The sequence below is a fragment of the Dreissena polymorpha genome, chromosome 7, assembly GCF_020536995.1.
Source record: "Dreissena polymorpha isolate Duluth1 chromosome 7, UMN_Dpol_1.0, whole genome shotgun sequence".
In the NCBI taxonomy this organism is placed as follows: Eukaryota; Metazoa; Mollusca; class Bivalvia; order Myida; family Dreissenidae; genus Dreissena; species Dreissena polymorpha.
Window position 1 is genome coordinate 63,504,846 of NC_068361.1, and position 18,076 is coordinate 63,522,921.

The 18,076-nt window shown below is 36.9% G+C and overlaps 1 protein-coding gene and 1 long non-coding RNA gene across 8 annotated transcripts in view; one reads left to right on the forward strand and one right to left on the reverse strand.

Moving 5' to 3' along the window:
• Nucleotides 1-6,879, forward strand: part of LOC127840127 (uncharacterized) — a 7,494-nt gene extending 615 nt beyond the window's left edge. The window contains exons 2-5 of the long non-coding RNA XR_008030423.1: nucleotides 565-684; nucleotides 2,035-2,165; nucleotides 3,501-3,933; nucleotides 5,919-6,879. This is a non-coding gene — a long non-coding RNA (uncharacterized LOC127840127). The remainder of the gene's footprint in view (nucleotides 1-564; nucleotides 685-2,034; nucleotides 2,166-3,500; nucleotides 3,934-5,918) is intronic.
• A 7,336-nt stretch (nucleotides 6,880-14,215) lies between these two features.
• LOC127840125 (uncharacterized) overlaps nucleotides 14,216-18,076 on the reverse strand; it is a 49,564-nt gene continuing 45,703 nt past the window's right edge. For all 7 annotated transcript variants that reach the window (XM_052368597.1, XM_052368599.1, XM_052368595.1 and 4 more), the window contains exon 12: nucleotides 14,216-17,897. The gene's annotated coding sequence lies outside the window, so the exon portion shown is untranslated. The remainder of the gene's footprint in view (nucleotides 17,898-18,076) is intronic.

Below are 18,076 nucleotides of genomic sequence, written 5' to 3' on the forward strand. Positions count from 1 at the left end.
CCTTTGCGGACTGCACAGGCTTATCTGAAATGGAGCTTTACGCACATGCATTAATCCTAGAATGAGGCCTTAACACGTTTCGGTAAATTGACAAATTAAAACAAAATGCTTCAGATTCGCAAATGTTCGTTGTAGTTATGATATTTGTGCGGAAACATTAATACTGAACATTTACCATGCTTTAAAATATCCATTATATGCATTGTTTGACGTTTTAAAAACCTGAAAATTATAAATCGTTGCAACGTGAAACAATTGAATAGTTTGTTGGGGTCGTTATATTTTGTGATACAACGAGAATTCACTACCCAATGTATGAGCGCGAATGGCCGAATTGTCTATGCGATAGCATTTTACGCCAGGGACCAGTGTTGCGAGCCCAGTTGGGGGTTACTTTTTTCTTTCTTTAATTTTATTATTTTCTTTTACTGGAGCTTTTTAGATCCAATGTATACATTTAGCAATATAAAGCATTTAATGAAAAACGTCATAACATGCCAAAAATCTGTGAAAAGGCCCCTTTAACACTCTTACCTTACTAAAGCACAATTTCTATTCTCAAAGTGGCGTGCGCAGGGCGGGTCTGGTTCCTCCATGGAAGTTGATAAAGTGGACAGCCGGCCCACTTCCGGTCGGTGTCGGCCCTTTACCGCCGGGCCTTACAGATAGTCCATCTCTGCAAAGGTAAATGGTCGGTAATTGAATACAGCCCGTCTTATAGAACATCATAAGATACATATTTTAGCCCTGGGAAAACCGGACTTAATGCATGTGCGTAAAGTGTCGTCCCATATTAGCCTGTGCAGTTCGCTGGATGTTCGCTAATTATTTTAAGGCCTTTAAACAAAACATGCCATACAATCAGAAAGTGTCATCCCAGATTAGCCTGCTCGAACTGTACAGGCTTATCTTGGACGACACTTGAGTTTACGTGCACAAAAAGCCCATTTTTTCCGAGCGGGTTTTATCTTTAGTTACGGTGCAATTTTTAATGAAGTACAATAACACGTCTTAACCTCTTTGATAACTTTTCTTTCAATAATTCTATTAAATTCCTATCAATAGTTTACATTCCCTTTATTTAAGAATAATATTTATGATTGATGTCTATTAACGGTGAGTATACAATTAAGCCGTCACTGTAATTGTCCGTACAATATTTGATAAGACATGACCGAGGTACCTTTTGAACACTTAAGGAAATTTCGTAATTTTAATTATAAATGTGCTTCTGTTTATTTTGCTGGTTCGTTTTGATGGGGCACATTTTAAAATTGTGTTATGAAGAATCTTTTGATTGCGCAAAGCTTTTGAATTAAAACACTAAATTAAGTCGTATGCCTGCTTCGCCGTTCCCCTTCAAAAATCGGTGCATACCTTGTAATTTAGACAAACTCGACATTTTCACATTCAGATATGTCACTGGTTCCGAGCATGTTTCAGTTCAAAACATTGCCTTTCTTATAAAAAAAAACAACAACATGCGATGACGTCATTTTTATTGATTATTATTTCCTGACAAATATTTTTTGTTTCAATAAGTACAGAAAGTACGGCTCTAGACAACTTTAATGACATACGTTATAGGGTGTTGATTGCAAATAATATACATGCATTCTAACCGCTCACAATTTAAAAAAACACGACAAGCACGAAGCAGCTTTCGATCAGCAAACAGGAAATAACCGCTGCGATTACTTTAATCAGTCAGTCGGTAGGATTTGTCGCAATTGATTGAGCGATATATAAAACTAAACATAATAACTTACAGATAAATTATACTGTTTAGTGCAGACAATTACAAGTAAATAAATAAAATACTGCCATGTTCATACATTTCATTGTTGTGTATATTTTGACATGTTCCCAATTATTATGCAAACTCGACGGTACAACAAACACCACATATACCTTACTTTGTTATCACGATTTTGTTATTTAAAAAAAAAATGTTTGGGGAAGTAAGCTGACATTTCAGCAGCCAATCAGACCTTTCCAGTACCAAAAGTTTCTCGCTCTTGGTTTTCGGCCCAGTACCCTTTTGCTGGACCCGGACTGCGTGTATGACGACACCAGCCACCATGCGCCGCGATCCCGGAGAGAGAGCCCACAGAAACCGGACGCACATAGCGGGACCGCGGCACGGGGCGCTGTTGATCAGAGATGTAAGTATCACGTGTCATAAGTCAATGTTTGCTGTTCGCTATAAATCTTTCACACGGTATTCTAAGGGATGTTTGTGTATCGTTTGTTCGCTATCAGGTGATCGCCAGATCTATGTTGAGATCACTTTTCTATCCATCGGATGCTAGGCAGGAAATATAACTGCAAAAACAAACTTCCCTTTTTCCCATCCCAGATGAAAATTAACATGCCTCGTTCTTGGAATTCTAGGCCCCATGTAAATCCGCCTAACCTGGATTTACGTTAAGATGACACTTCATTTTTAACTCAAATTTCCTTAAAAAAGGATTGGATTTGCTTAACATAAAAAACAACAACAACCGAATAATTCTAAACCGTTATATAGTCCGTAATATAGTCCAATTAAACTACATTCTGAAAAGAAAATATTGAATGAAATTTTTTAAAATAAAATTTACAATTTTATTAATAATCGTCAAAAGAAAATAGTTGTAATGCTTTAATAAAATCAGTTCCAAGTGAGTGTCAAATGTATCAAATATTAATTACCTTAAACCATTGTTATTATACGAAAATTACCTCTGTCAACGATGACGCCTTGTAATTTCAATAATAATAAATGATCAACTCATGCTTGATGTCGTTATTTTTAACAAAATGAGTTCCACGTGCACGAAAATGTTTTGAAAGCTGAGCACAAGAGCTAATCGTTACATTATTTTAAATTAACTTTGGTCATTGTCGGCTCGGTTACTACTCAAATGTACCCCGGGTACTCTTAAGCATACTTAAATGTACCCCGGGTACGGAAAACATACTGAAACGTAACGGATAATTCTAACGCTAAATGTGTTGTTCTCGGCTATTTTAGTCAAATTAACAATATTCATATTTATGTCAATATTCTGTGAAATGGCATAAATATTATCGAAACTCCAACTCAAAAAAGCATGTTGATGCAGGTTTTGTTCAAAGAGATGGTTTTTTCGTATTATGTAGCGCGTTTTACGACTTCGAATTTTGGGCTAGAATAAATTTTCTCAATTGGTCTAAACTTTCCAGATACGTGTTAGTATATTTTCCGTAGCCGGGGTACATTTGGTATACTTATGAGTACCGGGGTACATTTAAGTAGTATCCGAGTCGAATATGACCAATCGAGCCTTAAAAGAGGAAATGCATTTTTTTTTTCTCTTTTAACGCAAGTATTTGAAATAATCTCACGTTTTTTTCCACGCGTTACCATTTAATATGTTTGCCTCATGTTTACCGTTTTTTCTTTAACAATTTAGTTACATATGTATTTTATTTCCTGTTTTGTGTCCCTTAAGCCGGTCCCGCTCTCTCGGTTTCAGTGACGCGGCAACGCCAGATGATCAAGCTTGCCCGGACGCGAATGTAATGCGCAGTGACAACATCGACCGGATCGCCCCCAGTCTGCACATGCGCAGTGACAACATCGACCGGATCGCTCCAAGTCTACACACGCGCAGTGACAACATCGACCGGATCGCCCCAAGTCTGCACATGCGCAGTGACAACATCGACCGGATCACCCCAAGTCTGCACATGCGCAGTGACAACATCGACCGGATCGCTTCAAGTTTGCACACGCGCAGTGACAACATCGACCGGATCGCCTAAAGTCTGCACATGCGCAGTGACAACATTGACCGGATCGCCCCAAGTCTGCACATGCGCAGTGACACAAACACCACCCAGTCGGCCGAACGCCGCAGTTTTCTGTTTCCGGAACAACGAAAACGTGTCCCACTCGGAGCTAAAATTGTAAGACTCCACTTACACGACGCATTGTGTGACATTCTATGTCGACTTTTTTTTATTATTTTCGCAAACAACGTAACTTATTTAAAAAACTGTACCTTATAAGTTGTGTGATGTTAGTGAATACAACGAATTTAAGTTGTATCTACCAGCTACTGATACTATAACAGACGTTCGATTGGTCATTGTCGGCTCGGATACTACTTTCATGTACCCCGGGTACTCATAAGTATACTTACATGTACCCCGGTTACGATAAATAAACTAAAACGTATCCGGAAAATTTAACGCATAATCGGCCGTTGTCGGCTATTTTGTTTTTAAGTATATTTACATTTATGTCAATTGTCTGTAAAATGACCTCTATATTATCGTAACTCATACTCAAAAAGCATGTTCATGCATTTTTTTTAAATATAAGTTTGTTTAAAGGGTCCGTCCAAACATATTTTGTCATGTCATAAATGTATTGAAGCTTGTCAGTAAATGCGTTATATTGATAAATTTAAATATTGGAACTTAAAATCTCTAGTGAAAAAACAAGAATACAATTTAAAAAGGGAAAAAAAGTAATCCTCAACAGGGCTCGAACCACTGACTCTGGAGTCACGGAGTAAAAAGTCTCCCGCCTTGACCACTCGACCATCCACGCTCATGATGCAAGCGGATGTATGTTTTACCTATATAAGCAATCCTCGTAGTTTCCCAAAAATCTGTTGGACGGCCCCTTTAAAATAATCGGTAGTGCGTTTTACGACATCGGATTTTGGGCGGGAATCCAACACGGGTACAGTCTAATATCGACCGGGTACGATTAAGTATTTACCGTACCCGGGGTACATGTAAGTATACTTAAGATACCCGGCGCACATGTAAATAGTACCCGAGCCGACAATGATCAATCAAGCATAATTGACACTCGATTGGCCAATTTAGACTGTACCCGTGTATTATTCCCGCCCAAAATTCGATGTTGTAAAACGCGCTACGGATTCGAAACAAAATTCTCTTTAAAAAACTCCTTAACATGCTTTTAAGGAAGAAGTGTCGATAATATAGAGGCTATTTTACAGAATATTGACATAAATATGAATATAATTAATTTAAAAAATATATAGCAGACAACGATCAATTAAGGCTCGATTGGTCATTGTCGGCTCGGGTACTACTTACATGTACCCCGGGTACTCTTAAGTATACTTACATGTACCCCGGGTACGGTAAATATACTAAAACGTACCCGGGAAATATGACGTTAAATCGGTCGTTGTCGGTTATTTTTTTTATATTAAATTATATTCACATTTATGTAAATTTTCTGTAAAGTGGCCTCTATATTATCGAAACTCATACTCAAAAAGCATGTTGATGCAGTTTTTATTTAAAGAGAAGTTTGTTTAAGATAATCGGTAGCGCGTTTTACGACATCGGATTTTTTGCGGGAATACAACTCGGGTACAGTCTAATATCAACCAGGTACGATTAAGTATATTTACCTCACCCGGGGTATATGTAAGTATACTAAAGAGTACCCGGGGTACATGTAAGTAGTACCCGAGCCGACAATGACCAATCGAGCTCAATTAAGCGTAAGGATTCCCGGGCACGTGTTATTTTATTTACCGTACCCGGGGTACATTTAAGTAGTACCAGAGCCGACAATTACCAATCGAGCACAAGTGACACAAATCATAAAATGTATTATAATTGCAAAGACGGACCTTGATTAAATATTTCCGTCGTACTACGTAAATAAAAAATGTCTATAAATAAACTACATATGTACTAGGTAACTACAATTACAACTGTTGCTTCTGCTAGTACTGCTTGTATTACTCATATTAATAATTATTAGGAAAATTAAATAAAGAATGCTTGTACAACAACAATCAGTACAACTATAATACTACTATTACTGCGTTTAACGCTTTTGCTGCTATTACTACTTCTACTACATCTATAACTACTACTTATCAAATCACGAACAGGTGCAGTACCTAATACAGACTCAACTCGACGTTCATGTCCGAAGTATCCAGTTCGATCCCCTCGATATCCGGTCGGCGCGACCCGGGGTCAACTCCCGCTGGGTCGTCGAATTTTGTACTACAGCGGATATGGCAAAAGCTATACAGTCGGGGCTTCAAGTGGGCACGGACCGGCTGGTGTTCTACCCGCATGATGACGTCACTACACGCGAAACAGCGGCCTATAGAAACTACATGGAGGTTGTTAACGCTCATGCAGTGATAGCGGCGTCTGCTGATAACGCAGTTCGCGGGAAACTTAAAAACGCAGTTTCCAGCGGTCGACGTCACTCACGACCTTAAAGATACTATGAAGATATGAGCTAATTGGAATTGACTTTGAAACCATGTCATCATGCTAATTTGTGTCGTTTGGTATATGTACCGTAGCACTTACCAATAATGACTCGATTTTTTGAGTCAGCTTAAGATTCAAGAGGGATAATTTCATTACCACCATTTTAATTCAACCATCCACATACATTAAGGCACATATACGCTTTCTTTTTTTTAGTTTCAGTTTTTGTTTGTTTTGAATACTGTGAATATAATACATGTATTGATAATAATAACTTATTGATTCATTTCCAACTTAAAACACAAAATTATATCATGTATACATGAAACAGATTTAGAACAAATATAAATAACTTTCATTTCCAGATATTTTAGTTTAAGGCCCTTTCTTATCAAATAAGGTCAGACAAATTGTGTGGTCGGACGTAGCAACTGACAGACAGACACGATGATGGGCAGAGGGCTAGCCTAAAGCCACCAATATCAGAATACCTTTCTGAACACAAAGTCGTGTGGTTTTGGATCCATACTAACAAAACAATTTATGTGATTTTGTAACATTATATACAATACACAAATATGACAGGACACACATATATATAATATTAATACTATAAAAAAGCATGTTAAGTATATCTGCAAAACGAGATTTTGGTACAAAATATATATTTATATCTAATTATGTACCATAATATCTTTTCCTTTGGTATCTAAACCATAAGCCATACATACCAATGTGTTTACACCCTATAAAAATAACAATATATATCACACCATCTACAAAATACTCTTCTCTCATTGGCTGTTGACGTCACATGATGAACCCATATATTCTATATGGTGTCAGTTGACTATATGGGGCAGTAGAAATATAATAATACTGGTTATATATAACCATAATTGTTAATTTAATGAGTTTGGAAAGTAGTTGGGGTGATATAATTGTTACAGGGTTAGTAACTGACCCGATACGGGATAAACGGTTCCGTGGAAAACCTTCGGTCTCGCCCCGAAATGGTTTCAACAGAACCGTATATCCCGTATCGGGTCCGTAACTAACCCTGTATCTACGCCCCGATATGGTTTTCCACAGACCCGTATATCATGTATCGGGTCAGTACCTAACCCTTTAACTACGCCCCGATATGGTTTTCCACAGAACTGTTTATCCCGTATCAGGTGTGTAACTAACCCTGTAACTACGCCCCGATATGGTTTTCCACAGAACTGTATTTCCCATATCAGGTCAGTAACCAACCCTTTAACTACGCCCCGATATGGTTTTTCACAGAACCGTTTATCCCGTATCAGGTGTGTAACTAACCCTGTAACTACGCCCCTATATGGTTTTCCACAGAACCGCATATCCCGTATCAGGTCAGTAACCAACCCTGTAACTACGCCCCGATATGGTTTTCCACAGAACCGTATATCCCGTATCAGGTGTGTAACTAACCCTGTAACTACGCCCCGATATGGTTTTCCACAGAACCGTATATCCCGTAGCGGGTCCGTAACTAACCCTGTAATTCCGCCCCGATATGGTTTTCCACAGAACCGTATATCCGGTGTGTAACTAACCCTGTAATTACGCCCCGATATTGTTTTCCACAGAACCGTATATCCCGTATCGGGTGTGTAACCTACCCTGTAACTACACCCCGATATGGTTTTCCACATACCCGTATCGGGTCAGTACCTAACCCTGTAACTACGCCCCGCTATGGTTTTCCACAGAACCGTATATCCCGTATTGGGTGTGTAACTAACCCTGTAACTACGCCCCGATATGGTTTTCCACAGAACCGTATATCCCGTGTGTACCTAACCCTGTAACTATTAATACACACTCTGGGGAAATAGGTCTTAATGAAAGTGACAAGTGGTTTCCCAGTCAGGATACTTCCCGTGTCAATTGTATCAAAACTAAGGCTAAAAATGTTGCCCCTGGTTAGCCTGTACGGACTGCACAGGCTAATCTGGCACTTCACTTTACGCACATGCATCAAGCCCAGTTTTTCCCAGAGCCAGGCTCAAATGAACAATTCAAACTTGTCCCTCAACATTGTTTCATTCATAAAATCGTACATAAAAAACAAACACAAATAATTACAATCACAAGAAAAGAACACTAGCTGTGATTATTTGATAAAGTAAAACTCTTTGGTTGCTCACTTGTAAAGATTCCCAAATAAAAAAGCAATAGATACAAAACACTTGTTGGAAATGGTGAGCTATGCAATTTATTATGAATATAAGTTACCCCATATATTTTACCGCAATGAAGAAAGTGGGCATTATACACATATTGATACAGGAAAGTTTATTTATTTACCTAATTTAAGAAGAGGTAAATTACTGAATATGTGATTTATCAATTTTATTATAACAGCACACCAAGCAATAATCTAAAGAAAAATATATGGATGAAAATAATACTTATACTTGTATCAAACAAGGCTAGAATAATTTGTATTTTGTAAAAACTACTGAATTGCGGCAAGGTTTAGCATTTGATAATATCTACAAGTATCATTCCAAAAAAAAGTATTGCCTAAAGGACAAACAATATACGTGGGTTTCAACTCCTCAAAATGCTCTATACAATATTTATTTTGGGCATTATTTTGGGTTTAATGACATAATGAAAAATAACAACCATAGCCAACCAACTATTTTCTTTACATATCTTACTAGCTTGATTAGTAAATAGAAGAAGCATTAACATGTCATCAAATGTTTAGGTATATATATATATATATTAATCTTGCTCTGGAAGAAAAGGCTTAATAATGTGTGTGTACAGCGTCGTACCATATGAGCCTACGCAGTCCGCACAGGCTATTTAGGGACGACACTTTCCCCGAGACAGGATTTTGCTAAGAGGCTTCCTTACAAAAAAACTTCACATGTATTACGGAATAGCTGACACTGCCTTCAATTTATGTAAGATTCAAGTTAATATGTACAAGCTAAAGCAATAAATTGAATGTTCATGAACAATATTGGCAAGTTTCAAGCCGCTCGCACAGGTGTTTGGTGCGTGGCCTATTCACTAAAACACTATCAATCACTTTGACAACATGAACATACAAAAATATGATATAATATATGCGATCATATATAATTCATCACAATTTCTTTTTGTCATGGTGATAAACAATGTTATTTTATGACTTATTGAGAGTGTTTAAGTGACTCGGTTACGCGCCAAACACCTGTGGTGGCTTGGTATGATGCACAAAATACAAAACAAAACAAAACAATGCCCAGTCAACAAATAATATCCTTAATAAGGGAAAGAAATCACCATCCAGCTTTAGACTTAAGCAGGGCTCTGGGATAATTTGGCTAAATGCAAGTGCATTAAGTGTCGGCCCAAATTAGCATGTGCACTTTGCACAGTCTTAACAGGGATAACATTTTCCGCTTTCATGATTTTTTTGTTTAAACAAAAAATCTTATCCGTGCAGAAAGCATCTTTCCTGAATAACCTGAGCAGTCCTGTGACGACACTAAACACACAATGCATTAAGCCTGTGCAGTCCTGTGACGACACTTAACACACAATGCATTAAGTCTGTGCAGTCCTGGGACGACACTTAACACACAATGCATTAAGCCTGTGCAGCCCTGTGACGACACTTAACACACAATGCATTAAGCCTGTGCAGTCCTGTGACGACACTTAACACACAATGCATTAAGTCTGTGCAGTCCTGTGACGACACTTAACACACAATGCATTAAGCCTGTGCAGTCCTAGGACGACACTAAACATACAATGCATTAAGCCTGTGCAGTCCTGTGACGACACTTAACACACAATGCATTAAGTCTGTGCAGCCCTGGGACGACACTTAACACACAATGCATTAAGCCTGTGCAGTCCTAGGACGACACTAAACACACAATGCATTAAGTCTGTGTAGTCCTGTGACGACACTAAACACACAATGCATTAAGCCTGTGCAGTCCTGGGACGACACTAAACACACAATGCATTAAGCCTGTGCAGTCCTAGGACGACACTAAACACACAATGCATTAAGCCTGTGCAGTCCTAGGACGACACTAAACACACAATGCATTAAGCCTGTGCAGTCCTAGGACGACACTAAACACACAATGCATTAAGCCTGTGCAGTCCTAGGACGACACTAAACACACAATGCATTAAGCCTGTGCAGTCCTAGGACGACACTAAACACACAATGCATTAAGCCTGTGCAGTCCTAGGACGACACTAAACACACAATGCATTAAGCCTGTGCAGTCCTGGGACGACACTAAACACACAATGCATTAAGCCTGTGCAGTCCTAGGACGACACTAAACACACAATGCATTAAGCCTGTGCAGTCCTGTGACGACACTAAACACACAATGCATTAAGCCTGTGCAGCCCTGGGACGACACTAAACACACAATGCATTAAGCCTGTGCAGCCCTGGGACGACACTTAACACACAATGCATTAAGCCTGTGCAGTCCTGGGACGACACTAAACACACAATGCATTAAGCCTGTGCAGTCCTAGGACGACACTAAACACACAATGCATTAAGCCTGTGCAGTCCTGTGACGACACTAAACACACAATGCATTAAGCCTGTGCAGCCCTGGGACGACACTAAACACACAATGCATTAAGCCTGTGCAGTCCTGTGACGACACTTAACACACAATGCATTAAGCCTGTGCAGTCCTGTGACGACACTTAACACACAATGCATTAAGCCTGTGCAGTCCTGTGACGACACTTAACACACAATGCATTAAGTCTGTGCAGTCCTGGGACGACACTTATCGCACAATGCATTAAGCCTGTGCAGTCCTGTGACGACACTTAACACACAATGCATTAAGCCTGTGCAGTCCTGTGACGACACTAAACACACAATGCATTAAGCCTGTGCAGTCCTGTGACGACACTAAACACACAATGCATTAAGCCTGTGCAGTCCTGGGACGACACTTATCGCACAATGCATTAAGCCTGTGCAGTCCTGGGACGACACTAAACACATAATGCATTAAGTCTGTGCAGTCCTGTGACGACACTTAACACACAATGCATTAAGCCTGTGCAGCCCTGGGACGACACTTAACACACAATGCATTAAGTCTGTGCAGTCCTGTGACGACACTTAACACACAATGCATTAAGCCTGTGCAGCCCTGGGACGACACTTAACACACAATGCATTAAGTCTGTGCAGTCCTGTGACGACACTTAACACACAATGCATTAAGCCTGTGCAGTCCTGGGACGACACTTATCGCACAATGCATTAAGCCTGTGCAGTCCTGGGACGACACTAAACACACAATGCATTAAGTCTGTGCAGTCCTGTGACGACACTTAACACACAATGCATTAAGTCTGTGCAGTCCTGGGACGACACTTATCGCACAATGCATTAAGCCTGTGCAGTCCTGTGACGACACTTAACACACAATGCATTAAGCCTGTGCAGTCCTGTGACGACACTAAACACACAATGCATTAAGCCTGTGCAGTCCTGTGACGACACTAAACACACAATGCATTAAGCCTGTGCAGTCCTGTGACGACACTAAACACACTATGCATTAAGCCTGTGCAGTCCTGGGACGACACTTATCGCACAATGCATTAAGCCCGGTTTTCCCAGAGCCATGCTCAATTTAATCGATTTGTTGACACAGTAGCCTCCCTTGCAACTAACCTCAGCTAAGCAGCAGCTCATCTGTATACGTGTATGTTATTCAAATATTTTGTTCATATACCAGCATCTAATATTATTTTATTTACCTTAATATTTTGTTGATTAATGTGGTTTCAAATTTCTTTTTCAGGATCACTCATTTTTAAATGTGTATCTTTTAATATTCAAGATTAAGGTATTGCTAGGGATGAACATTGAACCATATTTGATAGCCCTAGGCCCAATGGTTATGGACGATAAGATTTGTTAAGTTTTTACAAAATAGACCCAATATAAGCATATGTTTAATTTTGAGACCCCCGGGGCCGGGTCAAATTTGATCCCATGGGCATAATTTGAACAAATTTGGTAGGGACTATAAGATGTCTTTACATACCAAATTTGAGAGCCCTAAGCCCAATGGTTATGGGCGAAAGATTTGAAAATTTTCACAAAATAGGCCTTATATAGGCAAATTTTCAATTTTGTGACCCCCGCGCCAGGGTCAAATTTAACCTCAGGGGCATAATTTGAACAAATTTGAAAGAGGTTCACCCCAGGAACATTCCTGAGAAATTTAATCAGAATTGGACCAATAGTTTACGAGTAGATGTTTAAAGGAAAAGTGAACGCACAGACGCATGCATGACGGACACAGGACCATGACATAAGCCCCTCGGAGCTTTTGCCAGTGGAGCTAAATGACAACAAATTTAAATTTAACAAAAACACCGACATAATCGTTATTCCTACCTGGGCTTGAACCCCTTACCTTTAGAATAAAACAGACTGTCACTGTAAGAGCTTGTTCATCCGAATTTTTACAAAAAATAAAACATTGTATTCATAACATAAAGAAACAGAAGCCCTTCAAATAATCAAAATGCTTTGCCGTGCTACTTTTTCTTGTTTTATCAATTTATTATTATTATTTCTCATACACGCATATGTTTGTGCATTATGATCATGTTTCTATTGTGTTATTTCGCTATCTGATTTACAGTGTTAATTTAATTATGTTTCGACCTATACCACGAAGTTGTAAGTCCCTTTAAATACAAAATCGCTATACATGAAGTTCGATGAGCCTATATTCAACATTATTCAGCCCATTATTTCACCCAGAAGTGATCATATGGTCATATACAAACTGCCAAAGTCAATACAGTTGTTGTGTTGTAAGAAGTCAGTTCGACATATTATGCTTATCTTTCTGCAACTGGTGTCAATGTTTTGCTAACTTCAGGCTCCTCAAAGTTATATCTGACGGCTCTACGTGAGATTATAAGATTGTGCATGTGTGTTTGTCAATGAAAAATACAAATTGGTGCAGTCTGAAACACGGGCCATGTTCATTTTAAGTGGCTTATTAAAATGTATTAAATTGAGAATATAATTAGTTTGTGTGCTTACACTTGAAAATAAATAAGGCAGTTTACATTGATGTTATGTATTTGCGGGTAGGTTTCGGGTCATATACGAATAGCATAAAACTGTGTTAGAAAATGTATAATACAGCCTTAACAGACCTATTTGTTGAACAATAATAATCCTTGTAATTAGATTTTTTTTAAAGATATTCGTAAGTTGTGGTAGCTGCCCTCTTTATTTTCAACGTTGTTAACTTATTTAGTTTTACCTGTATAGCAAGCGTACTATAGACAGTATTTAAACAAATATTAATAGAATTGTATGAGTATAGTTTAAAGTACGTTCCTACTGATTTAACATATTCGTTTAATAACCATTATTAAGCGAGTTATTTCACCAATAGTACAATAAAAAGCATACTTTAAGCAGCTTTAAGGTATTTATATACTGAAAGCTAACATCTTGGCATGACAGTATTTTCCCATACATTGCTCATTTGTTTACTTTTATATTTTACATGTAGTTACATATAATAAACTTAAAAACAATGGAAATCCCACATGATTGATATAGACATTTCCAAGACCGTGTTTTAGTTTTAATTATGTTAATGGTTCATGGTATGTCGTTGGTATTGCCCTGTGTTGTATAGGCAATTAGTACCCTGTCTTAGGTAAGAGATAAGCGGGTGTAAGTACTGTTTTATTTTTGGATACCGCCTCCGGAGTTTCATTATTCCTAAGGAGATTTTATATTTTGTATTGTTGTCAATGATTGATATGGTAAATTATGCATGAGAAAAAAGTGTGCTGGAGAACTAATGGACAGAATAACAGTCAAAATAAAACAAAATGAGCTCTCCAGGTTCAATAGAGGAAAGTTGTATATAAGTGACAAGACAATCATTCGGGATTTAATTGGCAAAACATGTTGTTCATTGAGAGTTCAACATCAAACTTAGATCGGGAAATACATATCATCAACATAAACATATTTAACTATTTACATACAACTTGTATATATAGAAATGTTGGACAAAAACAACATAATCAGTATCATGATGTTTGTCTTTAAAAACACAATTAAAGTACGCAAGATTATAGACAATATAAAACTCAGTGAGGAACAACATATAAACATGTTAAAATAAATGCAACAGATGTACGGTTAGAGTTAAGCTACCATTTTAACTTTTAATATTAAAATCCTCTCAACAGATATCTCACGATGTTGCAGCTATTTTCACAATTCAGACAGGGATAAACAATCCTGAAATAATTTAGGAAGACCCTGATCAATATGAGGTACACAAGCGATTGAATGGGGCCTACGGATACTTTCCATAGAGATATTATATTTGCTTATTCAAAATGCTTATTTGGAGAAGATGAACATATAAAGGCATGATTTTAAAATTGCATTTCACACTGTATTTCGAATAAAGCACAATAGTTATATTGTTACCAAATACTTTTATTTGTGTTTGATAATTAACACATACAAGTTAATGAAGATTGTGTTTTTTTCTATGTATCAATTTGATCAACATTTGTCACACAATTTACAAACATCAAGCTATGTTTAGCTATTCAACAACAGAACACAAATGTTTCATGCATTCAATAAAAGTAAAATAATAACAACCCCAAGTTTAAGGAAATCTGGTCTTAAAACATTTGCTGAACTTAAACAGTGGGATATTTACACACAAGAGATGTGTTCATCAGAAACACAGTATGCCCCCTATTGCGCCGCTTTGATTTTTTTTGACATTGAAGGTTGACCTTGACCTTGAAAATCCACCACTCAAAATGTGTAGCTTCATGAGAACGCCGCTTTGAATTAATTATTTTTTTTTACCTTTGACCTTGAAGGATGACCTTAACCTTGAACTTCAACCACTCACAAAGTGCAGCTTCATTAGAACGCCGCTTTGATTTTTTTTTTACCTTTTACCTTGAAGGATGACCTTGACCGATGACCTTCCACCACTCACAATGTGCAGCTTCATGGGAACACGCTTTGATATTTTTTTTGACCTTTGACCTTGAAGGATATCCTTGACCTTCACTTTTTACCACTCAAAATGTTCAGCTCTAGGAGATACACATGGATGTCAAATATCAAGTTGCTATCTTCAATATTGAAAAAGTTATGGCCAATGTTAAAGTTTTCGGAAGGACCGACAGACGCCATATATTTGACATTTGACCTTGAAGGATGACCTTGACCTTCACCTTTCACAACTCAAAATGTGCAGCTCCATGAGATGCACATGCATGCAAAATATCAAGTTGCTGTCTTCAATATTTAAAAAGTTATGGCCAATGTTAAAGTTTTTTCCGGACAAACGGACAGACTGACATACTGACGGACAGTTCAACTGCTATATGCCACCCTACCCGGGGCTTAAAAATGACCCTAATAAAGGCACTGCACTGACAGCAAGTGTGGGATGTTTAACGTGAAAGGTCAAAAGCACTGTTACAAAACTAAATGAAATGTAAAATTTTATTATCAGTGTATATACGCACATATATTTATTTAAGTGTTTATTCCAAAAAATCCTTTTAGACTTTAATGTATTTACATGTTATGTTGAGATGTAAACACAATTATTAATTTACAAAGCAGACATCTTTGTTTTTATTTTTTAAAGTAACATTACTATTCAAAATCAACGAAAATTTCGTACAATTGTTCGTAAAATAAACTTAACCAATTAAAATCAGTGTTTCTTATGGCAATTGCCGAAATTTCAACGTCAGATGTGGTCTGATAAAACAGATGTTTGTAGATACAAAATGCTCGTTTTTATTGTTGTTTTGCATATCTATTCATACGACACATGAACACTAAAATGGTGTTCGTGTGTCGTATGAATAGATATATTCGCGGGAATTAATTGTGGCCACAAATAAATAAAAACGAGCATTTTGTATCTACAAAAATCTATGTAATCATACCACATCTAGCGTTGAAATTTTGGCTATTGCTATAAGGAACACTGATTGTAAAGGTGTTATCTTTATTTTACGAAATACTTAACGAAATTTTCGTTGATTTTGAGCGTTATAGTGACTTTAAGCAAATAATATTGCTCTCTATTATTACAAATAGAGACAATTGCAATGTTTTACAATTGTTAGCATATGACAACACTTTCCCTTACTGTGTAATTGACTATTTTTTCTGGTACTGTGCATTATTTTAACAATTTAATATATATATGAGCATTCACGCAGGAAATGCTTTTTTAACAAAGTTTTTTTACAAACTAAGGAAAACAGCTAGTTTATCTTATACAAATGGCAACAATACAAGAATAATTTACATTACAATACAAATGTTCTACAGTTTTTTTTATGTATAAATGGTAACATATACCTACACAATATATACAGTGATCAATAAATCTTGATTAAGTTATTCACTTTTTAAAGAGGATACACTCTGGTCGTCTTCATGTGCATAAACAAACATAAAGCATAATAAACTATTGTGTCCAAAAACAAAATTCAACAATTGTGAGCATACACGTCTATGATCTAACAACATAAATTTACAATAATAATTTTTGCCAATTTTCATAAAACTCTTTTTTTTTCTTTTTTTTTCAATTCTGAGTTTCATTAAAAGCTTTCCCAAACACGCAATAGTCATACTATATTAATTTTACAAACAATATCCATTGAAATCAACAAATTGGTATTTACAGAATCGATAATTTTAGTTAGATTAAATAATTTTTCACAGAATGTATTATTATTCCAATGAAATAGTATGCTACTAAACAAGATTCATGATCGAATACCGACCCCGAATGAGCAAATTGACTAGTATTGTTTTCGGAAGGATTACTAGACAGAAAAAGCTGAAGCTTAAAAGTTATAAACCTTTGTAAACAATTCATTAAATTAGCTTATCTATATGACTGGTAAAAACAGAAAACTGAAACATATCTTATAACATGAAAATACTCCTTTTTTCAATATTGTCAATGTTACCAGCATCATTTAAACAGACATGACAATCTTAGAATATCTTTGATAAAATTGTTTTTCCCATACATTTACCATTATAAGGATCAAACTATGTAGTGAAAAAATTCATTATACAGACAAAGACAATGGATATAAATGCAATATGTGTGCTTTAAAAAAAACACTTTACATGCTATGTTTAACCAAAACTTTCAACATAAAGAGACTGACAGCATCATAATTCCCATGAAACATTGGTCACATAAAAAATAAAACGTAAACTATTGTTTTTCTTTGAAAACAACTTGGCTGTTACACATACAAAATTTGGCTGTTGACATGACTTTCTGGCTTTCCACTTGAATTGTTGTCATGTGTCATTTTGCCATTTGGAACGGAACAAGGTCATTCATTTTCACGCGTCATTAAATTCAAAGAGTCAGAGTAAGTGCTGAACAAACCAGGAGGTATGTAGAGACTAGCACATCTAAAAAAGTATATATCTATGGATTTCTTAGGTTTGACTGGGGTCAATATGGTAACAACTGCTGCAACAGGCTGTGTTTCTGATTGGATAGTTTGATTTCGTCAAATGGCATCTGAAAACAAGAAATACTTGTTACTGTAAATGCCAGTATTTCATTTCATTTTTGATAACGATGAAAAAAAACAAGAACAAGCACATGACTTGGTATTTCAAGGTTCTGATTTGAATCCATAGAGGAAATCATGGCCCTGAGACTATTTATAAAATAATAATTGAGAATACATATTTATA